This window comes from Crocuta crocuta, unplaced genomic scaffold (genome assembly GCF_008692635.1).
Source record: "Crocuta crocuta isolate KB4526 unplaced genomic scaffold, BGI_CrCroc_1.0 scaffold160, whole genome shotgun sequence".
In the NCBI taxonomy this organism is placed as follows: domain Eukaryota; kingdom Metazoa; phylum Chordata; class Mammalia; order Carnivora; family Hyaenidae; genus Crocuta; species Crocuta crocuta.
Genome location: NW_027527591.1, coordinates 3,582,030 through 3,609,433, shown reverse-complemented (window position 1 = coordinate 3,609,433; position 27,404 = coordinate 3,582,030). Strand labels below are relative to the sequence as shown.

At 36.8% G+C, this 27,404-nt stretch overlaps 1 protein-coding gene across 1 annotated transcript in view; it reads left to right on the top strand.

Moving 5' to 3' along the window:
• The window catches only part of MAP2 (microtubule associated protein 2), a 275,625-nt gene that overhangs the window by 156,331 nt on the left and 91,890 nt on the right, over positions 1-27,404 (top strand). Inside the window, exon 4 of the mRNA XM_077771035.1 lies at positions 21,964-22,041. The gene's annotated coding sequence lies outside the window, so the exon portion shown is untranslated. The remainder of the gene's footprint in view (positions 1-21,963; positions 22,042-27,404) is intronic.

Here is a 27,404-nt window from a genome sequence, read left to right as displayed (position 1 = left end):
TCCAGATAAACATTTTCCCTCCTAAGTGACATCACAATCCCTACCGATCCCCAACGTCACAAGGCTCCATTATTGCCTGACTCCGAGAAAGGTACATTATTGAGGAATTATTTTGTGCACTCTGCCTCTTGCTTCACAGATGTTAGCTTTTGCAGGAGCGGTCAGTCTCTGTTGCAGCATAGAGTGGTATACCTCCTGGTAGGGTGGGTGGAGCCAAGACACTGGCTGTGTTCTTGGAGGCAGCTGCCTAGAATTTGCAGGCTCCCCTCCCCAGGTGTTAGTGCTGCTTAGTCTGATTTCACATGCTCTGCTGTTCCTTCTCTGCAGGACTCAACAAATCAGTCGAGCCAGGATCGTGACTGTACAACTTCCCTGTAGGCTAAGGTTATGCCTTCTTTATGTGCACAGATTCATGCTCAGTTTTTAATGACTGAGCAAGCGTATTGTTGACAGGCTAATAGTGGGGATGAATGTAGCTTTAGGTTTCTCTCCCTGACACCTGTGTGCTCTGGCCAGTTACTCTGTAGGGAGAAGGTTCTTACCAGTAAGTGGCAATAATCCTTACTTTGAAATCAGGAGAAAGAAATGTCACATGGATTATGAAGTGCTTAGCAAGATTGTGAAGTACCTAATCTTCATTTTTAAAGACTTACATGTTGTATCTACAAATAAAAATTAGACTGTAAAACAGACTCTACTTAACAACATTTTTATTGCAATTGGGCACTCAGTTATTGTGAACCATACCAGTTGGCATTCCAATTATTTTTATTTATAATTAATGACAAACATGAGTTACAGGTGGTCAATTCATTTTTTCCAGTTTGTCCTTGTTTTTCCCTTTAGTCATAATAATGTAGGGTTTTATTTTCAGAACATTTTCATGAAGAGGTATCTCATTCATTTCTACATCTTACATGAAAAAAAACAATTTTCCTTTTAGGCTTAACTTTAGCCATGTTTCATATTTATGGAAAGTGAATTGCTTTGTATTGAGAAGGAAAAATTATTTATTTTCATAAGGTATTTAATACTCTTTGCTATTTAAAACATTGCTTTAAAAAAGGTGAATAGCTGTTCCTTATTTACAAAGAAAACTCTTATGAATTATGTCTGAAATGCAATGAGCTTGGAAGTCAATATGCTCCTGGGAGTTTTTATTTCTTTAATGTTTGTTCCCCTTGTATCACTAATGACTTACCAAGTGTGTAAATGAGAAGACTGCTGATTGATTCTGGTTTCATCAATAATGATACTGGCATCTGCTACAAATCCATTCTAGGAAGGTCAAACTTCATTTGGCTGACAATGTATTTTTTCTGCTATAGAGGACCTACACATAAGAAAGAATAAAGGATATTCAGCATCTTAGTCTTTGAAGAAGTACTGATATTTTTTAAAATAAATCTTTATCTATAAAGATTTACACTTTGTACCTACAAAACTGAAATTAAATTGTAAAACAAACTAGTTGATAACATTTGAGTGAGGAGGTTGTTTACTTGTGTGACATGCATTAATTCTCCCAAATTTGAGGGTTCAGCTTCATAAATTCCTTTCTTCACAGACTTGTGGCATGACAAATCTCCCAAACTAGTTTATAGAACATCTGACTCGGAGGCATATAATATGGTTGTTTTTTTTTAACTAGTTGTTCATCTTTTGAATTTTACCTAGTTTAAAAAGAAAATTGACTAATATGTCTTACCTTCAGTTCAGCTCAAACAAGGCTCAGCTATTTATTTGCCTTTTATATTCCCTTAACATGAAACAAATCCTGTCTCAGTTAAAGAGAAAAGAAGTTAGCAGATTTCACTTACCATTGGGGCTAAAAATATAACTGACTTTTTAAAAAGGTTTTTTTTTTAGCATTTATTTATTTTTGAGAGACAGAGCATGAGTGGGGGTGGCGCAGAGAGAGAGGGAGAAGACACAGAACCCGAAGCAAACTCCAGGCTCTGAGCTGTCAGCACAGAGCTTGACATGGAGCTCGAACCCACAATCTGTGAGACCATGACCTGAGCCAAAGTCAGACACTTAATTGACAAAGCCACCAGGCGGCCCAAAAATATAATTGACTTTTAAAGCAAATATTAAAGCATTAGGAATTTTTTTTCCTCAAATACATTTAGGTAGAATTAGCAAAGGATGCAAAGAGGCAGTAAGCTACCCATTCAGTGATGACCTGAGTGTGGCTGAGCTTTCTGCATGCTCTTCTTCAGCAGGACGCAGAGCCACGATAGCATCCCTCTGCTGTCAGGAGGATTGAGCTTTCCGTAAGCTCACTGGGTCAGAATCCCAGCACTCTGAAGTGCTAGTGTAAATAGGAAAATGAATACAGAAATAAACTATAAATTTCTTTTACTTATATTGATAATTAATACCCACTCCCAATAAAAGTACGCATTTGCCCTGGGAATCTCTTTTAAAAAATCAGCTCACGGAGCAGGGAAGCAGCTCTCCTGATAACTGAAAGAGACCAAGAAGACTCAGGTTCGTTTCAAAACCTTACTGTGGATCTTGAGCACACCAAAACTAGACATTCTCCAGTAGGGTTTTATGGGACTTGGTGCCACTTCTCTAAAAAAAATCAATATGACACGTTGGAAATTCTCTACCAGATTTTGAAATAGCTTCATAATTTGTCTTGTTTTCTGGAAATAGGAAGCAGACTGGCAAGAGACGTTCTGGCGACCACACTGTCTGGCAGCCTAGGAGGGAGCCTAATGACTCAGACGTCTCACGTTCAAAAATCAAGGGCTTGAACTGACCCCATTTACAACAGAAACTGTTTAATCTTAAATATCAAAGAAAGATAAAATATTCTTAAGAAAGAGGATCATGGGTTATGCACAGCCATTCTTCATTCAGCTCCAGCCAGGAGTCAAACTGGCTTCAAGCGTGGGCACAATGATAGTGGGTTGAATAGGATTGCCTGTCCAAATAGACCTGAGGCCAAGAAATGTCTAGGGAAAATAAACCCTTTACTTTATTTAAGCTCAGAGTACAATGTGGAAACTATAATATGGCATGGCTATTATTTTTTTTTTTCTGCCTTGGATGTTGCCCATGACAGATGCCTAGGAAGACCATTATGCTAATAATCAATAGATAGAGCTTTATCACCTCCAGTGTGCCTTCATAGTTATTATCTCATTTGGTGTAGAAACTTGATGTCTCATCTGATGTAGAAACTAGTGGGCTAAGCCTACTGCGTGAGGTATATATGAACAATACTCCCCTAACAACGTTCTGTTGACCTTCGATATGTAGAAGAGAGAAACAAACACAGAAAAAACATTTAACGGTGAGTTTTCAAAGCTTTTTTGCTTGATGGTGGGCAGTTCCTTTTGCTCAACATTAATAGATAAATGGGGAGAGGGGTCACCAGCACTCATTCATCCATGTTTAGCCTTTGCTCATTTCTTTGTATCCTCCATTTTTGGCCAAATAACACAATAGCTATAGTTTTGCACATTTCTAGCAGAATCTCAATTTTCTGAATAAATGTAATGCTCTATAGGAGGACGCTTCTTTTTAGTGCCGTTCTGATCTTTTCATCAGTGGAACAACACACAAGTGCTCTTACCAGTTTCAAAGTTGATCTAATGGTCTACAGGATGTGTGTGCTCAGGTGGCAAAAACACAGATCTGGAAAAGTTTATATAACGCCAAGGTAAAGCCACCAATGTCCTGCTTTTGCTGGACAGAGGAATGTGCAATTGCCTTGGGGGAACATGTTACACATTCCAGTGAGCTGAGGGTTCTGCCTTGCTGAGTTGTGGCAGGTCCCGTGGTCTGTTTGAGGATTTCATTTTGTGTACTGTGTGCATTCACTAGTTTGCATTAATTTACCTCTGAGATTTGCTGGATCTCTCCAGTGTTAAGGAGAGGTACCAAAAAGATAGCTGTAAATTAGGGTAGGTACCAAAAAGATGAACAGACCTTTAGTCTTAGAATGATTACATTTGTTTAATCATAGCTTCAATTTAGTATTCCCAGTAGATACCAAGGTATTCATTAAGTCTGTGACCAGTGCCCTTGAAACAAGAATGCTGTACAAATCCCTGTCTTAATCTGCCTTAATCCAGATGAGCTAATTTGGTCGTTTGGCCCTTGCATTCACTAAAATGACTGTCACACAGGGAGTTCAATGCTCTATCTTCATAATCATAAATTGTAGCAAAAAGGATTTTCTCCTGGTCTTAAGAATCTTACCAACATTCATTTTAATGATACATTTGTCCTTTGGTATGAATATCAGCAGTTAAAATGTAATTGGAACTAAAATAAAAAGATCTTCTTAATGTGACTATATTGCTTTCTCTTGGAAGAGTTTGGAAAGGATTTCTATAAAATTGTCCTTGGCATTTTTGCTGGAGTGACTTACAATGGCAGTCTGTTTTATGGAGAGCAGTTGGGATTTTTCCATATTATGCAGACAGGCAGGCCAATAACCCTGTGCATTTGAGTCTTGTTTGTGGAGAGAACATTGTTCAGTTTTTTTTTATTACTTAAGTAAAAATAACAAATAATTATCCTTCTGTAAAAGAAAATACTGATAATTATAATTTGTCAGGCATGTTGTAGAGGGGACAGGAAAGACAAAGTGTGAATATCGGCAAATCCCAAAACAATGCCCTGCAGACTGAAATTAACTCCCACGTCTAACGGCCTCCCCACAGAAATCCTAAAAACTTCAGGGGCTGAACAAGACTATATAGTTATGATATATTGTGCATAATCAGAGAGACAGATTTTAAACATAGTCCAAAATCTTCTACTTTATTTTAGTTAGTGTGGCAGAAATATACTGAGTGAAAGAGATTGAGAAAGAGAAAGCAGAAGTGAGTAAATAGCCCTGAAAGAAAAATATTTAGATAGAAGCCACTGGACTATTATAAGAAACAATTTTAAAAATTTAGATTCTTCTAGCTCTATTCATTAGTAGTATCCACTAAAATATTTTGATGAGACTCAAGTCCGTATCTTAAATTTTGTATGGCTTTTAGACAGCACTTATGAAAATAGATTTATTCAAAATGAGATCTTTGGCAATGAACATGTTCAAGATAGCTTCATTATCTGACAATAATTGTTATCAGGAAAGGACATTTACTGTGAATCTTCCTTAAACACCAATCAAATTTCATTAAAAACATAGTGGAGGGGCGCCTGGGTGGCTCAGTTGGCTGAGAGTCTGACTGGCTCAGGTCATGACCTCGCAGTCCATGGGTTTGAGCCCCACATTGGGCTCTGTGCTGACAGCTGGGAGCCTGGAGCCTGCTTCGGATTCTGTGTCTCCCTCTCTCTGCCCCTCTCTTGCTCGTGCTCTGTCTCTCTCTCCATCTTTCAAAAATGAATAAATATTAAGGAAAAAACATAGTGGAAAAAATGTGTGAGGCAAGCTTTAGTTTGAAATAAAATTTCATAATTAGACGTTATGAAATAAATGTATTATAAGTGTACATAGAAATTTTTACATGATAATTGCACCTATATGCTAATTCTAAGAAAATGCTATTGTTAACCAAAGGATAGATGGATGTGCAAGTTGGTGCCCAGTTCATTAGGGATCTGTATTCAGGTTATGCTCAGTGAACCCAGTAGAAAAGAAATTTTCCAAATTTGCAGAACGTTCTCCCTCACTTAAAATCATATATCAAGGCTTTTCTTTAAGAAATCACTCATTTACAGGTCACCTGAGTGGCCCTGTAGGTTGAGCATCTGACTTGATTTCAGCTCAGGTCATGATCCCAGAGATCAAGCCCAGCATCAGGCTCCATGTTGAGCATGAAACCTGCTTGAGATTCTGTCTGTCTATCTGTCTCTCTCTCTCTCTTTCTCCCTCCTTTCTCTCCCCTGCTTTCCTTCTCCCCTGCTTATGCTCTCTCTCTCTCTCTCTCTCTCAAATACCCCCCCCCACACACATACATACACATACACATACATATATACATAAAATCACCTATTTACTGTGACACTACCATGGAGAACCATTAACAATAAGTTGTTCAGCCATTTTTATTTCTGGCTCTTTCAGATAATTACTTGAAGACTATTTCTAAATATATGTCCCTGGGTAAAAAAAATATATATAAGAAATGCAGACTTGCCAGGGATGACTACACATGTTTTGTTTTCAGGCACAGTAGAGAGACAGGTTGTTTTTCTGGATACTAACATGTGCAAAAAGAAATAAGCAAATTGGTATTAAAGTTATAGGAGTTTCACTTTGTGGATCCAATTTAATTAGAAACCAGTTAGCATCTATCTTTATTAAGTTGGGCATATAGAGAAGCTTTGGAAAAATCTGTACAAATTCCTTCCTTTGTTTTGATGATATCGTTTTGAATGTAATAAGTAATTATGACATTTGATAGTTGAGATCATGTCTATGAGTAACTTGCTTTTACATCTATCTGTGAGGCTGTCTTTCCTTTCTGGAGCTGAGTAATTGCATAATTAAATTGTCATTTAAAGGAACAATAACAACCACAGAATGTCAAATGCTAACTCAAGTGACACATGATAAAGAAGATCTCATATTTATATTTGAAGAATACTCCACAGTAAACTTATAGCATTAATGATATAAAATATATTATTTTCTATTGTGTTCCTATTAAACTCCATCTGAAATATTTATTAACCTCATATGTATTTTTCAGGGGCTTTATTTTAATGATCAGAAAAACGAATAGCATCTGCCAGTAGTATAATAAAATAATAGCAAATTCATTCAATCACCAATACTTATTATATTACACTATATATATTCAAGGTACATTTCCAAGTAAGAGGTAGTCTACTTTCCGGTAGAGCTGGGAACAATATAAACATTGGATACAATTTATCATTTGAAACATTTTCTAAAGTTGAAGGATGTTCTACTTAATTTTTTCCCTTCTACTAAATTAAGAGATATGTACTTAAATACAGGGAGAAACAACTATTGTGTTGACTAAGATAAATTAGTGAAGAAATCATATAAACTTTGATCCAGGGTCAGTCCATAACAAACACATTTTGAGATACAGTAAATTATTCTCCTACCCCTTTTCAGTGGTCTTCAGTGTGATATCATGTGGCTGCCTTACCCCTGCTGAGTGTGGTCCATTGCTGGATCCTGACCAGTCTGGTACTTTTTTACAACAGAATCCTCATTGGGAAAATCCCAGGCAAACAGCTTATCACTTACACCTGTTCATATTTCTAGCTACCATCTTTTTATTCCCCGGGTTCTCCAAATTCCTCTAACATATCCACTCCTCTTACTATCTCATTTCCCATCTGTTCTATTGTCTTCTTAGCATTTTGCAAGATGTTTTCTTTCCCTCCACTACTTACTGAAAACATCTTGAGAGCTCTCCTGTGCTAATCATATTTTAAAAATCGAATGGTTGCCTCCCAGCCTTTAGACTGAATGACCTCTCTTTGCGACAGCAATGATGCAGTGGAAAGAAAACCGAATACCTGATTTCGGTTGACTTTGCCTCCCACCACTGACTGAGACCTCAGTCAAATTATAAACTATCCAAAGACTGTCAAAGATTAAATACAGTGCACATGCATAAAAGATATTATTAGTAGTCATCCATTTCTCCTTGAGATCTCTTTTTCATTAGGTTTTGCAATACTGACTTGTCTTGTTTTCTTCATTATTGTCTATGCCAGTTGTTCCTCATCTTGCCACCTTACCGATGGTCTATCCCAAGACTGTTGGTCTATCCCAAGATGCTTGTTCTTGTCTGATTAATTCAATTCAAAATTAATCTTCCTAAAAGTCAACTGATTCATAAATTCCAAACTACCTAAAACCTCCAAGGAATTCCTGCTACTATAGAATAAATATACATTCTCCCAATTAAGATTCCAAGTTCTCGATCATGGCCCCAACCTACATTTTCAATTCCCCCCAAATTCCCTGTATACCAATTACTTGTAATTTTTATTGCCTGCATCTTCTCCTGCTCCTCTTCTTTTGTTTCTACTATTTTCTCAATTTCTTCTCATTTTTAAAAATTTTTAATGTTTATTCACTTTTGGGGGATGGAGAGAAACAGAGCATGAGTGGGGGAGGGGAAGAGAGACAGAGGGAGATACAGAATCTGAAGCAGACTCCAGGCTCTGAGCTGTCAGTACAGAGCCCGACATGGGGCTTGAACCCATGGACCGTGAGATCATGACCTAAGCTGAAGTCAGATACTTAACCGACTGAGCCACCCAGGAACCCTCAATTTCTTCTCTTCTACCCCTCTTCCTTCCTTGTCCAAATCATATATAAGTATTAAGTTCGTCTTTTTTTTTTTTTCATCTTTATCTTTGAGAGAGAGAGACAGAGAGACAGAGCAGGAGCAGGGGAGGGGCAGAGAGAGAGGGATACAGAATCTGAAGCAGACTTCTGTGCTGACAGCTCACAGCCTGACATGGGACTCAAACCCATGAACTGCGAGATCATGACCTGAGCCAAAGTCGGATGCTTAACAGACTGAGCCACCCAGGCGCCCCTAAAGTTAATTTTAAATACCATGCTGTCCTGAATAACTGAAATTCAACATAAACCTTCCTTGGACTCAGGCCCTGATTGGTATTGTTTCATCTGTATTCTCACACTGTGCTTTGTGTCACAGTTAATTACCATCTCAGGTATGATTATATAAGTTCCTTGAAATCAGGGAGGGCATTTCATGCATTTTTTTTTTTAACAGAGCCTCAGTAGACAGGGTATAATTTAGTGTTTAATGTATAGTAACCAATGAGGAAATACTCAGAATGAATATTCTGAATACGTAGTTCCACTATGGGAAGATTTCCTACTGCTTGGGCTTAAACCTCTTAGAAACTTAAACTTCTAAAAAAATGAATGTTTACTGAAGTATTTAGATTATTTACAAATGTTATGAATTAGCATCCCCACTGGGCCATTGATTTTTTCAGTAATAGCTATACTGAGATATAATTCATATGCAGAAATTCAGCCTTTTAAATTATACAATTCAGTGATTTTTAGTGTATTCAGAGTTATGCAGCTGTCTTCACTACTTAATTTTAGTACCTTTTCATCTCCTCCCTAAAAGAATGCCCTTACTTATCAGCAGTGCCTCACCATTTCCACCTCATTTATACTCTAGGCACTGCCTATCTAGTTTCTGTCTCTGTGGATTTTCCTTTTCTTCTGGACACTTCCTATGAATGATGTATTACTTCATTCATGTTGTATTGCATGTGGTCTTTTGAGAGAGGATTCATTCACTCAGCATAATATTTCATGGATTCATTCATGTTGTGGTAAGAATCAGTACCTCATTGTTTTTTTATGACCAAACAATATTCCACCAATGAATATGCCGCATTTTTTAATCCATTTATCAGTTGATGGACATCTGAGTTGCAGAGTCACTGACTTCTAAAACCCAGTGATTATTTACTTAATGCCCTCCTTTTGTGTATCTGACACTGAAAGCCCAAAGAGGTATTGCTAGACTTTTAACTAGTTACTGGGTTTCTTATGGCTTTAGATGCTAGGTAGATAACAATATGATGAAAGCATGTTTTTTTTTATTCATTCCTCTGCATAGTAAATAGCTATCGACCACCAAGTCCTTATGGTCTGGATAGCAAAAACATTTATCACCTTCATCCTTATGAAGCTTAAAGTCTAGTAGGTAAAAAGCTTTAGGTCAAATAATCATATAAATAAGGGCAAAATTAGAACTATAAAAAGTGCTATGAAGAAGAGATTCATGAGTTGACCTTGTCAGGGAGGATAATTTAGCTATGTTCTATGAATACCTAATACTTAACTAGGCAAAGAGGGTAGAATAGAGCATTTTAGGTAGAACAGAAGCACATGCAAGGGCCCTGTGGCTACAGAAGCATGGCATATATGTGGGGGGCGGCGGGATGCCAGGAAGCTGATATAGCAGGAGAGCAGGGAATAAGGGGGCCATAGCATAGAATGAGGAAGGAGAGATAAATAAGTCCAAGTGAGCCAGGGTATTCCAGAGCAAGGTAATGTTTTTAGTCTTTTTCCCAAGAGCATTGGACCATTGAATTATTTCATCTTGGAGCAATGTAAGCAAAAAGGAAATGTACGTTGCCTTACATCTCTCTCCCAGGGCTTAGATGCAATAAAAAAGGTAAAACTTGCCGGGCAATACATTTCTGTTTTACAAAAAGTTTTGGTAGAATCTATGGCATTTAAAGTTTGTTTTTACTGAATTCCTTGTTATCCAAAGTAGAAACTTGTGTTATTTTAACAGAATAAACAGCCTCCTTATTAGAATTCTCCAATTCAGTTTTGTAAAGAGCTATTCTTTCCAAACCTCCTACAGAATAAGCAATCAAAGCTACATGAGAATAAATAGATATATAAAGGTCACATTTTTTCCACTACACAATAATCATGTTTTAGACCTGTGATATCTAAAGAGTACAGAAATAAACTGCAAATGGTTAATGCCTAATTTTTAGTCCAACTGCTTTTAACTTGAGGTTTGTTAGATCCCAGCTAGTATATGAATGGGACCCAGGAAACTTTTGTACAAATAAAGGTCATGCCTACATGGGCATTGATCCAAACTTCCATTAATTTTTATAAAGAGTCTAACACACACAAAAAGCTAAAACTCAGATATTTTAAGAAGAGAAATAACCCATAAATTACTAGGGAAAATACTTGGGATTATTTTAGATTTCTTATAGAAGTTTAAGCCTATACAATTAAAAATAACAAAGACTAACAGCTATTGCTAAACTAATATCTTGAGAACAATATCCTCCTTTTTTAAATTGAGTATAGCCACAGTAAAAGATTCATGATTATTCTAATATGGTTAGTTATATATTATATACCTGTTATTTCTCAAATTGGGATCTTCAGATCACCCTCTTAGAGATCCTATTGAGTACCTGTGAGGGCTATAGATTCTTATACCGACTCCAGACCTCTGGGATCAGAATCTCTGAAATGAAACCCATGACTCTGCATTTTTAAGCAGGATCACAGGTGATTTGATGTCTGACTATGTTGAAAGTTCTATAATGCATGATAAATAGCAACACTTTTTCTTTTCACTGTTTTCACAAATCAGTCCTACCCAATTCACTCAGTTGTGTCATAACACCAGTTCCGTATATCAGTGAATGTACGTCAGACCCTATACGAGAAACTTTCCCTAACCTATCGCTAGTCCTTAGAATCATTCTGCAGGAAAGTAGATATTAATACTTATAATTTATAGATCAAGAAATTATGGCCAGATGAAATTGAGTAACTTGCTACATAGAGGTGCGGCTGTCCCTCAAACCTCTTTTTCCACTCTATTAAGCAGACTCTTGCTGTAACAGTTATGCCAGTGACCCACTGCAAGAAATATCCAGGAAAAAGAAAGTGAATGGAGTTATGTGTGAGTCTAACAGCTCTGGTCAGCATCCACTGAAATAGACAGTCCTCAACAAAATTACAGATTATAATGAACAAAGTATAACACGTGAACCCCTCTTGCTAAGCACAACTGTCTGACACGTTTCTAAAAGAAGCTTCCAGAGGTAACACTTTATAGGCAGAAATAGTGTGAATATGAGAAAATTGCTTCCAGCTGTTACAATTTAACAAGCAGAAAATATAAAGGAAAACCCAATATTCTATCATGCAAAGTGACCCTAAAATCTACCAAAAAAGAAAAGGAAGAAACCTCTGTATAACTCGATAAAGGAACTGGAAGACAGTCTGTTGGGCTTCTTTAAAATATGAGCTTTTATAATACTCCTGCCCAAGAGAGATGGCTCTGTGATATGTGTGTGCTATATCACTTAATTATGCTTTATCTCACTCAATGCCTTCTTTGGGCACTAATCAATTTAAAAAATTGACAGTCATCTCTATTTTGTAGTCATTTACTTGAAAAGAGTTTGAACTTCTTTGCCAAAACAATAGATATAATCAATGCTTGCAATTTTGAGAGTGACAAAGAACAAATTAGTCATCATTTAAAAATATGCTTGCCTTGGGGCACCTGGGTGACTCAACCAGTTGAGTGTCCAAGTGCAGCTCACATATTGAGAGCTCGAGCCCCATGTCAGGTTCTATGCTGATAGCTCAGAGCCTGGAGCCTGCTTTGGATTCTGTGTCTCCCTCTCTCTCACTACCCCCCCCCCCCCCCCCCCCCCCCNCCCCCGCTCATGCTCTGTCTCGCTCTGTCTTTCAAAACTAAATAATCATTATAAAAAATTTTTAAAAATATGTTTGCATTTTAGTTACAAAGTCATCATATAAAGAAATTTAATTTGACTCTATGGAGACTTTATTACAATAACAATGATTTCTTTTAAAATATCTTCACAGATAATTTATTTTCAAGGAAAAGGATTTTAATTGTTTAATTATCTAGGAGCAATGTCTGTGGCTTTGTATTGTACTCAAAACCAATTCTCTGGGAAACTGGAAACCAGAAATCTCCCCTGGGTCTGTTCTGACTGGGTTATGTCAACTTGGCAGGTCACCTGCCCATATAATGTCATCAAGTCTATTCCTTAAGGTCCCTGCTGGAAACTGATGGTGCTATTCAATCAGCAGCTGTAGTGAGTAATTTGTTAAATGAATAAGACAACTATTAAATAGAACTTTCTATTTACACTGAAACTTCAGAGCCTTTAGGTGATGCTACATGTTAATACAATATGCAAGAACATGGTGAGAAATGAATGGTAGATGTCTTTTGTGATAGTGCGTGGACCCCTTTAACACACAACTTCATATTAGATCAAATTGCAAAAGCAATCGTATTTAAGGACAGATAAGCTTATAAACATTCTTCTGACACATAAAGGTCCTTATGTCGAAGGATTGGAATTATATGTGTTTTCTTACAATTTAGTAGAAATCAGAGTTTCAGATTTTATTGTTATTTTAAAGTTGTGTCAGTATCAAACATGTCCTCACACTTTCATGTCTACGCTCTACTATAATGGCTTTCAGATAATTTATGGAAGCCGTTGCTAAGATTGCCTTCTATTCAACCAGGCTCTATTCCCCCAGAGGTCACCAGATCTCCAAAGAAACTGAGAGAGTAGTGGAGGAGGTTGCATAGAGAAAAAATACTCAGTCCACGCTCACTAGATAGAGCCACCAAAAACATGAGGCAAAGGAAGTAGGGAATGGTTTGCGGCTTTATTTTTAACTGTTATCCCCTCTTTTCTTTAGCTACATGAGTTTTCTTTGAGCTGAATGACTTCCGGTTTGGTGTGGCATTGAAAAATAGGATGGATGTGAGATGGAAAAAGTGAAATTATAAATAAATTAAACAAAACAAAACCACTCTGTTGTAGGATCTGTACTCCTTCACAGAGAAGCTACTTCTAAAATCCTTAAAGTTGAAACCCTTGTCAAGGATGAAATAACTCAGCTCTCCAGGTGCAAGGGGACCCACGGAGCAGGTGGCTGGCACCTCACAGTGCGGGGAAGATCCTGGAGAGACTGGGGTGGTCAGTGGGAGGTGAGCAGGGTCCTGCACGTGCAGTTAGAAGACTCTCGGGCTTTCCTGATGTAACAGTTGGGAGTCACAGTTGTTTCATATTATAATACAGTTTTAAAGTCCCAATAATTTTGTTTAAAGACTGTCGATTCTTCATTGGCTCTAGAGTAGTTTAAAAACCATTCTCAGATTGAGAGGGTGAAACCTTACCTCTGAAGTAAACTTTGGTGCCTGCAAATACCACAAGTGGCTAATGGAGTCCCAGAAGCGCCCGGGAGAACCCTAGCTGGGCGTCAGCAGCCCTCACATTTCCTTTGGAACAACAGTAATTAGAGCAGCTGGAATATTTGCAACCTCATTGGTTCACTTGCTGTTATTTTTTAAAGCTTAGACTTTAATCTTATTTTCATATGTTTTTATATAAATCAGACCCATGTGGCTTGATTATAGATGTTAAGTGGCCACTGGGAGCTGTAGATAAAAGCCTTTCTGGAGCAGGCAGGGCTTGGGGTTCTCTGGTATCTGGCTACAGCCACAGTCCCTGTCTCTCTGTGCCCCTCCTCCTGTGTTAATTTCCTAATGCCTCCTTCCTCCATTCCAACTGCCCCTCCTCTCAGTGGTGTCTATTTATTTAAATCTAAGCCAATTAAATAAAGCATAATAATAGACCACCCTTCTGAAAAGAGCACAAAAGAGAGGAATTGCATGGCCACTGACACAATAATAGAAGAGGGGAAAAACATTTTAAAAAGCTCCCCAGCGGATGATCTGCCTCCTCCTTTGCCTCCTATTTATAGTGAGGCAAACTTTTGTTACCAGCATCTCTGTGTCAAGCCCTCCTCTTTTGTTTAGTGAAATCTTACTGATATATCCTTGTGTGTTCATATTTCTGAGTTTACTGATGGGAGAATTATTGTATCATGCATGCCTAAACATTGTTTTTGAATTTCTAGAACACCCGGGAGTGCTAATATAGTACATTCAAGTATATTTTAAAGGAAGCTTTTATTTTGATGTATTTCTTACCCAATAAGTAATATTCTCACTCAGCTAAGAAATCTTCACTTTTTAAAATGGGTCATTACTGGAAATTTCTTTAGCAATAAAATGTTGGCCGCCACTGTTAAGAAAATAACTTGGGGAGGAAAGAAGTTATTTCAAATTAACATTACAGAAAGGGAGGGGTATGTGCCTACTTAGTCCCCACTGTGCTGATTAAGTTATCACACATTGCCTCTTCAACAATATACAAGAGATGAAGGGCCTGAATCAGCTGGAGATCACCCTTAATTGTAAATGCTTCTCCAAGACTTCAGTGAGTTGGTGAAATCCCTCTGCTTCTAGAGCTTTTCGGTCTTTGGGCTAAAAGTAGATTTGCCAGAATTTCATCTTTCCTATCAGATGACTACAGCACAGCAAGTATTTTCCTCTCTTTGGTGGAGCCCCCTTTCCTAAAAGCATGCCTTTTCAAATTCACCAGCAGTCAGGATGTCATCCTCAGAGAGTGCAGGAGCTCCGGCAAAGAACATCATCACTCAGCTGAAGTCTGACTTTTTTAGACCACAGCTGGAATTTGCACACTCACAGTGGCCTCAGAAATAGCTTGGTGCTCTGTCATCGGGGTCCAACCAAATGCTTCATCTGCTTCCCCAATGAAATCTCTCTTTGCTCCTGCAGGTTGACATATGGCTCTTAGCAGGTGACCTTGGGCTATTAGTAAATGATATGCTTTCTTTCTCTGGCATATTCCTTCTCAAAAACACTCTCTGTCCTAAGATCTTACAAAAGGCATTATTTGTCTGTTAAGCAAAACAAAGGAAAAGAGTTGAACCTAAGAAACCATGTATTGGCATGAACTTCGCTCAAATTATTACATAGTCTCTTCACAAGGGATACAGTAGTGCCAAACGGTGAAGGAATACTATCCAAGACCTTACAATTTTCCAGATTTGTCAAACCACTTTTCTACAAATGATTTTCTTTACGTCTTGCAGCAGCTCTATAAGAGAAACTTCACTAATACTCTCCATTTTATTGATAAAACTAAGGTTCCAAAAACGTAGCAGATATGCCCCGTCTTACACAGCCAGTAGGTAATAGGCCAGCATTCCAACACAGCATCCATATCCAAAGTTTGTGTAATTTTTTTATTTAAGAAATCTAGCTTAATCAAATCCTAGTCAGAATGGTTAGGAAAATAAACTGTTATCATTCTTATAATTATTCATTCATTCAACTTTTGCTAATCACCCACTTTCAAATCAGGGAAGCAGTCAGGTAGATAAGGAAATTTCATTGCTTAGAATAGAGAAGTTTATATATACAGAATTAAAGCATCAACACACTTTTCTATCTTTTTTTGCAGTATATACCTCAATTTTTCATTCATTTGTTAAGTAGTTATTAAGCAAGTACTTGCTACCAGACCAGAATTAATAAATATATTAATATTTATATATTAAATATAAAAGAAAATGGCCCCTGCCCTCTAGAGCCTACAAATTCATTGGAATGAAGTGGAGCAGATGTTAAATAAATAACACACAGTGCTGCTAATGGTGTAGGGAAATAGGCAGTGGTAGAAATGTAAATTGCTAACACTTCTTGAGACAATTTGAAAATATGGTAGCCTTATTTGAAGGACATTGTATTCTCTTATATTGCTTCATATGTTTTGTTCTTCATTTGTGTTCATTTTGAATTCAGAATACTATTTTTAAAAAGAAGGAATTCATGTATTTGATAGAAACCAAGTTTCTAGAATTGAAATAAAGCAGAAAGAAGATGGGGTACAAATTTGTTTCAATTTCAATAAATTTCATTCACAGCAAAAGATAATTCATGTGAATGCCAAATAGGTGATAAAAACAAGCAGCATGTGCCTGGAAGTGGTTGGGGAGATTTCACAGAGAACACCACTCCCATTCAAGGAGGAGTTGACAGACCTGGAGGAGGGAGGAGACAGGGAGGGAAGAAGAGAAGAAAAAGAGAAGGAAGATGACTTTGTGGAGGCAAAGAAGAAAAATACAAAACTGGAAAGAAGAGGGCAATTAATAGGTTGACAAAGGAACCAGTGTGAGCCAATATGAGGCTTTGTGATGGTAGAAAGTTGGGGATGAATGAACAAGTTGAGCATTGTCATGGTGTAGAACCTCTTGAGGTGAGGCCTAGAAATTCAGTTTTTATCATGTTGACAGAAGAGTTTTGAACATGGTAGTGAAATCACTTAAGAGACATCCTCGTCAGGTAAGTTTGTGGCAGCCTGCTGTTTCCTTGGTGTATTAACCCAGTTCTTTCTCCTTATACCGCGTAAACCTGAAAATCTGCACTAACTTATTCTACCATTTTAAAAACGGTTAGTGTTTGTATGAAAATTAGAAACAAATGAACAGATGGCTTTCTGTCAAGTAAAGAAGTGTTAGTTCTTCAGATATATTCTGATTCGGAGCAGAAAACAGCAGTGTAATATATAAATAAGTGAAAACACTGACACATGTGCCCTGTTGCTGCCCAAGGTTCTCTATATTGCAATGCCTCTTGTATTTTATTTATAAAATAAAATATTTATTTATACCCAGTCAGAGTCAGCCCGTATGTTAACAATTTAGCAAATAAGTTTTTCACTGATACCACTGACCATTTCTTTTCAACCCTTTCCAACCAAGAAGAATCTAAACTTGACCCTAAAGTAGTTACTGGACATCTCATCATGCTTCCTGCATTCTTGCAGTGGAGGCATTTACCAGATCCCCGTGTATCAATTTTTAAAAGCAATTCTATGCCCAACTTGGAGCTTGAATTCAAATCCCAAGATCAAGAGTTGCATGCTCTACTGACTGAGGCAGCCAGGTGCCCTACCAGAGCTCCACTTACTCTCCATGTTTCTCAATCCCTTAAGTAGGCAGAACTATAGTGGTTAGTTTGGGCCATTGAGTGTTAAGAGGAGGTAATGTGCGTCACTTCTGTGTTAAAGCACTTAAAAGCTCGAGGACAGCCCTCCCATATCTTCCTCCCTGCTACAGTAATCTTGGAGGCCATGAGTTGAGCCACAAAAAGAATGTACTCTGATCATGGGAGAGAGCTGGCCTGGAGCATTACCCTACCCACATCAGGATTTGTATGAGCAGGATATAAACCTTTATTGTGCAAATTCTCTGAGACTTAAGCTTGACTTTTCTGACTAATCCAATCCTTTATCCTTCACCCACCTGTATCCTATTTTTACAGCCTTGAATTAGGTTGAGGTGCTTTGGACAAGACTGGCTAATTTCTACTAAGCTGGTTTAACCCACTCTGCTACTCCTTAGCAATAGCCTGAAGTATCAGGTTTGGGAATCAAAGTGGAAAATTCTTACTGTCTAACTTACCTAGATTCTCTGGTCAACTGGAAACCATATGTTTTGAGTAGGACTTTTGTTAACTGTCTTTAATTCATATATTTTGAGGTATGTTTCCTTTGCAAGAAACATGATGTTCTTCAAACAAGAACTTTTGCAAAAGCTCCAAGAAAGGAAGATCTTTCTCTGATCTGTTCAAGTATCAGTGACTTTGATGCACCATGACTTTTGGCTACTTTCAAATAAGTAGTGATAATGAACTGCTTCTAAACCTATCAGGGAATAGAAATGGTTTAGTAGCCTGTTAGACTAAATGATTTTATGTTGGTAGCAGTCTCCTGTTTAAAGACTGCTTGGATAGTGGATCTTTTCCCAATAGTACTGGCAATTTTGAATGTCCTCAGTAGTTGAAATCTTGTTATCCTTCACAAGTGCTCTGAATTACAAGAACTGTTTATTTTTTTAATAGTTTATTGTCAGGTTGGTTTCCATATAACATCCAGTGCTCATCCCCACAAGTGCCCTCCTACATGAACTGTTTAAAATCACATAAAGCAGATTGATAGAGGAGATGGAGAACAATGTTACTATTGTTTATTTGAGAGCTAACTAATAGCTAGGGAGTTTAAGGTTAACCTTCCAAAATGCTGTTCAGGATTTCAACTTCAGGCATCTCAATGTTTCACTTATCTGACAAAGTCTATCAAAACATGAAAAATAACAAAGTGATACTATACTAGAATGTGTTTCAAAGGTTAATGACAAGTATATCCTGGCCTAATAATCTAAGGAAGATTATATCTTGACTTTCTTGTTTAATGAAACATGGGTTCTTACCTCACTGTTTCTTCCTGAGATTTTAAATCTGCATGAATTTATCATTCTAACTTCAGTGTGAGGACTATAACATAACTTCCATGTAAATATGTCAACAGCCAGACATGTATTATGCAGACTAAGTACATTGTGTGCACATCCTATTTATCTGTGTAACTGGTAAAAGCTGATTTTGCCCGAGGCTGAACAAATATCCATCTTGACTTCCTCAGTAGATAATCTACTCAACTTATTTTGTGATGCCAATAGAGAGAATACACTCTATTCTCTATTATATGTAGGCTGCCCCTAAATATAGATGTTAAGTAAATTAACTTTGTCAGGTGTTCCCAGCCATGATTCTCAGTGTTTCAAACCCAACTCTAAAGGGTTCTGGAAAGTGGCTTAAGCAAATCTGATAGAAATAATGAAGCAGAGAACAGAGGCAGAACTGCAGCTGAGCACATTTCAATTTAGTTAAAAAAAAAAAAGTTGAATATACTGAATAAAATATATGTTTAGTAAGTGTTTCTAGTAAATTGAATGCTGCCATTGGTGAAATACCACTTCTCAAAGAGTCACAAAGCCTCTGTGCTTAAATTGTCTTTCACCAAACTTAAAGACCTAACACCAATTCTCAGGGTCCATAAAGAGTTGGTATATGGTTGAAAAGTCTTGTCCACTTTCTACCTATGTGATGCTGGGAAGGGCACTTAAGTCTGTTTGCCTCAGTTTTCTCATCCATATGTAGGGAAAACAGTAGTTACCTGTCATAGAGGAATAGTGAGGAATAAGTGAATTAATATATGTGAAGTGCTTGGAACATTCTGTGGCACATAATAAATCCTGCATAAATGTTTGCTAACATTATTTTAGGGATTTGTAGCCCCTATGTATAAGGTATCAAATACTAAGACTGTGTCAAATAATATTCTTAACAAAAGCTGTGTTAAACTAATTTGATCTTTTTGATATGGAATAAAAATGATCCCTTCTAGCGGCACTGTGTTAATTTAAAGTGACTATTCAATTTTATGTGCCTAGTGGAATAGGCCATAAGTTGCTCTTAAAAAATAAATCCCAGATGGCATTTATCTCTTTTTTCATAAAATAAAGTCTAGAAAAAAAGCACAGCCATTTTAATTTTAAAACAAACAAAAAACCACACAAAAGTCAGGATAATGGGTAAACGGGGCATTATTTTATGACTAAAATTGTTATGACTGAGTAACCTCAATTTTCTAGTAATCATCCCATCCTTTGGTCAATAATTTCTCAATTCTGTTGGAATGAAATTAGCTTTTAATTGTTTAGGGCTCGAATTTTACTTTCATTCATATATAACTATTGAGTTAATATTTGGAAAGACTATCAAAGACAGGATATTAGTTTTTTAATATTGCTTTTGGTATTCCTCAAATGATGAACATGTTCTTTGATAACAGGTGTGAGCAATGTTTTTTTGTAAAGAGCGAGATAGTAAACATTTGGGTCATATATAAATACATGAAAGGCCATACAGTTTCTGTCACAGCTTCTCGACTGTGGCATTGAAGCATGAAAGCGGTCACAGACAACAAAGAAATGAATGAACGCGGCTGGAAGCCAATAACACTGTATTTAGAAAAACAGGCAACAGGACAGATACAGTCCATGGATCTGTTCTATGGAACAGTTTGCTGATCCTTGTTCTATGGAATTCTTTCTTGCTTTTTAGAAATGTTTACTAGTGTCAAAGAGACATGCACACACATATATGTGTACTTGCACACTTATACACACACATGGACACGTACTTATCACGTACAAAATCATGAAGATGTAGTGTAAAATATATGCGCATGAAGGAATTTAAGGAAAACAGGGAATTTAAAGACGAAACAAAGCATGATATTTTATTCAGCATTCATTGATTAAATATGCGAGGACCCCTTCTATCTGAACAAGGTCCAGAGCTGCTCTAACCCTTCTCTTTCTGCTCTAAAATCAACCAACAAGATTTAGTATGCTTTTAATCAAAGCTACTCTTTAAAAATCTTTAAGTAGTCTTAAGTTATTGTGTATAGAACTCTGTATAATAATGTTGTATATATTTCAAATTTGAAAACCACTGAGCTGAAATATAGGGGGAGAAACCTGTTTAGACATGTGGTCTCTGAGAACTTCTTTTTCCTAAGGTAACTGTCAAATTATTTGAGAGATTGGAGAATCCTATTGTGTTTCTTCTTGCCTACAGAATTTTATTTTTTTGATGTTAAGCCTTTCTAACTTTAATGTGCAGCAATAGACTTATTTGCTGTTGCATATGGAATGTGGCCCAGTCAATATTTGTTACTTTTGAATCAAACCCTGTCTGCTCGTATCACTGCATGCATTGTTCTCTGAATGGTGATAAGGAGGAAGTGAGCCAACCGCTTATCTTTTCAACTTTACATTTCCTACTGGGTCTCCAAGAAGAGTTAATAGCTATCACACTTTGAGTCTTAGGGCCTTTACTTGTAGAATGACATCTTCCTTGAGGGTATATGATGGCATCCAACCACTCTACCATGTATGAAATCACACAGGCCCTGGTGATAACATATAGAGATGCACAGGTTTAGATGCCTGTTGTAAGAGAGCAAGATTTCAAAATGATTTCTGCCCTTGTATATAAACACAAATCACTTATGTGTTGAGAATGGCTTATGAGGTACAAAGCAAACCTAGTGCCTTCTAGTAATTAAGTTTATTTCTACATAGCACTTCAGTAAGAAGTGTCCTCTATTGTTCTAGTGAAATTTCTAAGCAGGACTACTAATCCAGTATGACTTTTAGGATTCTGAATGTCAAAGTAAGCTTCATACTGTATAGGGAAAATTTAGTTCATTGTTAAAACATTCCTCTCCATCCTGTGCTGGAAAGAATCAATGCAGCTGGGCTAGAGGCCCAGTCCTTTAAAGATGTAATTAATTTACTAGGATGAATATATTCTCTTGTGAGAGAATACAGTTGCCTGCTATTTATTAGCTGAAAACAATTTAAAATTTTATTTTTCCTTGGATAATACTTAGGAAGCTTCACTAGAGTAAAGCTAAAAGGTGAGAAAAAGTGTGCAAAAGTTAACATTTTCTTTTCTCTGTCCAACACATGATAGAGCATTTAGCTGGCTGTAAATGCTCAGTGTATGACCATAATGGAAACCATCATGAAATCCATCTTGCAGCCTCATAGTTACCCAACAGAGCAAGAGAAAACCACAAGTTGAATTTGGCGTCAATCTACATGATGTAAGAGATTTTTATATTGATCATAGATTAAATTAATAATTTCCTAAATTCTTTTTCTTACAGAAAGAAGCCAGAACATATTATTAACCCTTTGAGAATACAACATAACGAATTTTGCTATTTTACTACTTCCTTGAGTAGGTAAGACCCTATCCTCTCTACAATAAAAGAGTTATCCACAATTTTGAAAAATAACTCTGTCGACCACATTTTTAAATATTTACTTTTGAGAGAGAGAAAGAGAGACAGAATATGAGTGGGGGAGAAGCAGAGAGTGAGACACATAATCCAAAGCTGGCTCCAGCCTCTGAGCTGTCAGCATAGAGCCTGACGCCGGGCTCGAACTGATGAAGGGTGAGATCATGACCTAAGCCAAAGTCGGAGGCTTAACTGACTGAGCCATATAGGCGCCTCTGTCAACTACATTAAAAAAAAAAATCTTTATTAAATAAATGTCAGTTTGTTTTAATAAGGGAGAAATACACATGAATTCTACAGCTAATAGATTTAGTTTTATTAAAATAGCACTTCAAAATGTTTTGAATGATTTAATAGTAAAAGAGTTGAAAAGATCTTTTTCTGAAATGAGGACCGAACTAAGCCTGTTTCTCCCGCTATGGGTAAAATACCAGTAGTATTTTCTCAACACTTTCTATGTGCCCAATGTGACCTTGCATGACTTACTTTATATAACTAACCCCTGTATTCCTTACAACAACTCTGTGAGTAGATATGGGGATATCTCCATTATACAGATTGGGGTTTGAGACAGAAGGAGAGGAGGCAAGCAGATGTAAGGAGTTTACCCAAGGTTTCATGCAGAGGTCTGGGAGAACACCAGCCCCAGCTAGTACTATGAGAATAATTTCATGTTGTGTGGTAATGCCTAGCCATCAGATTCTCCTATGCTTTGAATTGGTTCTATCCAAATTTCTAGAAGAAAAAAAAAACACAATGCATTTACCCAAAGAGTCATGGCAGGCAACATTTATTTCATGTTTGTACTTATTAGTTTATAACTATTGCCTGAGTAAATAAAAGAAAATATGTATTTTAGCTTAGTTTATAAACAGAAAGAATTTTTCTTTCATTTTACATTTTTTTAAACTCAAAATTCCTGTGTTAGAGCAGAATAATATGATAGAAAGAAGACAAATGAATGACTTTTTATTCTAGGAAATGGAGAATGTATTTTATTTCAATTTCTTTTTATTAGAAGAACTAGTTATCCCATCTTAAATTGGTCACAACAATATATGCTTTACTATTTTCATGAATTCTTCATCACTTTATTTTTAATCAAGAAACTTTACAAAAATTTCAAATCAAAATATAGAAAATATTATAATAATTACCAAAGTATCAGCCTTATGGATTAAACAAGGGCTAATATTCGACTGTGTTGATCTTTTCTGATGAAATAAATCATCACAGAGAGAACAAAAGCTCACCTTGCTCCTCTTCCTTTCTTTCTGTATGATGTCATAATCCTGAAGATGATATATCCTTTCCATACATGTTCTAATACTTTAATGGTGTGTGTGAAACAATATGCCATATAATTATTTTCATTTTAAAAGCTTACATAAATGGCATCATACTGTAGACTTCTTTTGCCTTATATTTAGAGATTCAGCCATATTGATACATGAAGATCTGGTTGACTCATTTTTGTCATAAAGTTGATTCAATATAATGTTTCAATCATCTGGTACTTAGTATTACTAATTACTAGTCCCAAATAACTTGACATTTTGAACATTCAATGCTAAGATGGTTTAAGCATGGCTTTCAAGGTATCTTTGGCATATGTATGTAAGAAATCAAAAGCTCTTAATATGTGATACTATGCTATTTCTGTTTATGTTTTAGTTTTTTCCTATTAAAAAATTATCTCTTTTACTGGCTGTAAGGATCTCACTAACTAATTGACTCATGCTTTGGGTTTTTTTTTTTTTTAAATGCTTTTGCCATAATAAAATGATTGAAATCTGTTTTATTTACCCATGAAGGAAATACTGACTATTCCCAAATGCAATGTAAATACTATCTCCAAAATGTAAAAGATACTTAAAAACTCTCTCATTTGGCCTATATCAGTTGCTCATATTTCCTTCCAAAATCATGAGGGAAATGTAAAAAAAAGGGACTCTTTTTCTCATTTTCTCTAACATTACAGTTAATTCTAGCATTTGTTGAAGGTAAAAGGAATATAAATGTGCATTAGTAAGATTTATAGATATGGAAGGTTTCATAACTTAATTTCTGAAGGGAGTAGATGAGCACCTTGGCTGTGTTGGGGAAGAAAGTAGAGATAAACTAACCTTTTCTGGGCATATATGAGTAAATGCAAGACTGTGTATGACCCCCGGATCAGAAATGCAATGCAAATCTGCAAATGGGGAAATCAAAATCCATATATATAAGGCAACATAATCAAGATCATTTGGTGATTGCAGAGCTAGATTCAAATTCATTTTTCTCAGACTCCAAAACTATGCCATCTACCAGAAAAAGAATCAAGAAAACTTACCTAACCTATTTGACACAGAAATAGTAGTTCTCTTTATTTCACTAATTATTGGGATCCTTCTTTGCGACTTGAAAGGACTGATGTTAGAAAAGCAAGGAAGACACAAGTTCTACCCAGAGAGACAAAACAGGCTATTTAGGAGTGGCAAAGTTTCCTTCAGTAATACCATCAAAGTGACTATTTCATTAGATATCTCTGTTTTGCTGTGCTATGTTAACATTGTTTGCTGGGTAATTACGTTTCTGGTCACCTAACCATGCCAGTTAGATTAAATTGAATGGGATAATAAGAGCAAAAATGCTTTGTAAATGATATAATATTTCTAATCAGTTACTATTATTACTAAATATTCTATATTTTCAAATTGAGTATTTCAAACCTAATACATGCAATTCTACATTTAGAGCTTGGTATCTGTCTCTGAAGTTTAAGAGTCTTACTACTTTATGTAATAGTATCTCTTTGACACAAAAGCCCCATGTAAACATTACAGTGTAGTAAACAACCCTGACATTGGTTTATTTTCAGCCTCTTCTACCTCTTAGAAGCATATTATTTAGCCTCCTTAAGCCTCACAGCAGATAATAAGAGTACCAAGCTGGTGCCCATCCAGAATGTGACCATTTCTCATTCTCTCTACTTGTATCATTGAAATCCACTCTCTCTCATCTTGACCACTACATAGCCTCCTGTGTTCAGTCTAGCTCTTCTATAGTCTGTGATCTTTTATAATCTTAATCAGTTGATATGACTCTTTTGTTCAAAATTTACCAGCGACTGCCCCAAATCCACCAACAGTCAGAATAAAGCCCACTCTCCTCCTGTGGCTAGCAAGGTGCTATACAAACTGGCCTCTTCTGCCTCCACGGCATCATCTTAACCTCCTTTCCCCCCACTGAGGAGACTATGTGACATTCTGAGCTGTGTCTAGAACAGTGTCTCCATCTTGGTGGGCTCTCAGTTGCTAAGGGACTGAATAGGGATATAAGAGTACTGTGGAATACATACTATGTCTTTAATACACTCATCAGTGATGGTTGTTGCCCCTTAAAGTATTCTTTCAGTTTATCTTAATTGAGTCAATTGCTTCTGGAATGCTGGGGAGCTTTCATGCACAATTTTGACATATGACTTTATAGCATTCTGATAAAACTTTATTCTACTGATATATAATATTGAATCTTAATTTACAGTCCAAAAACCAGAGACAAATTAAGCACAAGTCAGCTGGGTAGATAAGAGAAATCCATTAAGAGCAGAAAATATTTATCTTTTAATTACATGCCATCCTTTAAATAAAAATATCAAGACTTGGTAGAACATGACATTGCTTAGATTTTGCTTTATCTTTAGAATAAATGTATATATCTTCTCATCATTCATAGATGGGTGAATTTTAGCCCTTAAGACAATTTTCTATAAAACAGCCTGACTTTTTTTTTCTTTTACTTTTACAATATTCCTTATGAGCAGCACTTGATGAGTGTTTACATTGCTGAGAGCATTTGGCAAGAGAAAAGACAAACAATAGGACCGCAGTGTCCCCAAAAGTTAGGGAAAAGAGAAAGAAAACCTGGTATTTTCACTATCCTTTCTGAAAATAAGTACCTTGACTTGCCCTGGTTACTATCTATTTTATCAGCACTCAGCTCTGGCCCATGACCCTCTATGTGAATAATTTCAAAGGCACATTAAACATTCTAAAAATAAGCTCAATTGGTAAATTGCGATATCAGATGTCTCCTTTATGAAAGCCTTTTCTAATCTGTACTATCAACTGCCAGTTACATAGACCCCAAATTGTTCTGGCTCTTACTGAGCAAGACCCTATTCCAGGGGTGAGGTTTTGAAGAAAGATGTCTCATGGTTAACTAGAGACAGAAAAAGGGAGAATAGCCCACATACTCTGGCAGGAGTTAAAATAACAATAACAGTCCTCCTACTTAACAGGCTGAGTCATAAGTACATTCTACTGATTTCTCGGCAATTCCGAGCAGATTGTTTGGGCTGCAGTTCTGTAGGCAGAGGTGGGCACCACCTGCTGCAAAAGGCTCGGGTTCTTGTCAGGGCGGTGCTGTCAGTAAGTCTTGCCTTTTAACAGTTTGGCCAAATGGAGATAGGAAAAGACAACAATTTGGGGCTGATGAGCACTTTTTCTAATGCACAGAATATACAAATGTTTATTATGCATTGGGTTCTTTTGCTGGCCATGGCTACGTAAAGAAGGAGGCTTACTGTGGAAAGTCTTAAAAGTCAAGTCTTGGATGTTTGACCAGTTGCAGGACCCTTGTCTCAGTCAATGCGGGAAAGAAGTGAAAGCCAATGAAAATCTACATTTTTGCTTAAAGAAAGAGGGAAAATTATGTGGTTACTGTGGTACCTCATAATCCAAGGACGGGACACTCTTACTCCCTCAGCCCAGCATCCAGGACCTTTACCTGAACCTTTCAGTGACCTTTGATGAGTTGCCCTTTTCCTGACTCTTTTACAACCTGACTCCTCTGCATGCAGGCACCAGATGACTTTTTTTTTTCATGTACATCAGATCCTTCCTTCTTCCTACTTAAAATTTTCCTATAAGTTATCAAACTCAGTAAAGACCCTTCAAAACTGTGCTCTCAGGGGCCATTTCTGGACAATCTCTAATCCGACTGTCTACTCAGCTGCCTTTCCTTCATTCTAACGATGGCAGACAACTTGTTCCTTCTTCAACAATTTAATTAATCCTCTTTGTAAGCCATGTTTTTCTCATGTTACACTGGTCCTTGTTATTTCTGCAACTCCTGCCTAAAAAACCATTTTCCCCTTGTCTGCCTTAGGAAAGCTATGTGTTTTCAATCCATATGTCATAACATTAGGATGGTTAATTGCTCAGAGGCACCTGGGGAGCTCAGTTGGCTAAGTGCCCTACTTCAGCTCAAGTCATGATCTCGCAGTCCATGGGTTCAAGCCCTGTGCTGACAGCTCAAAG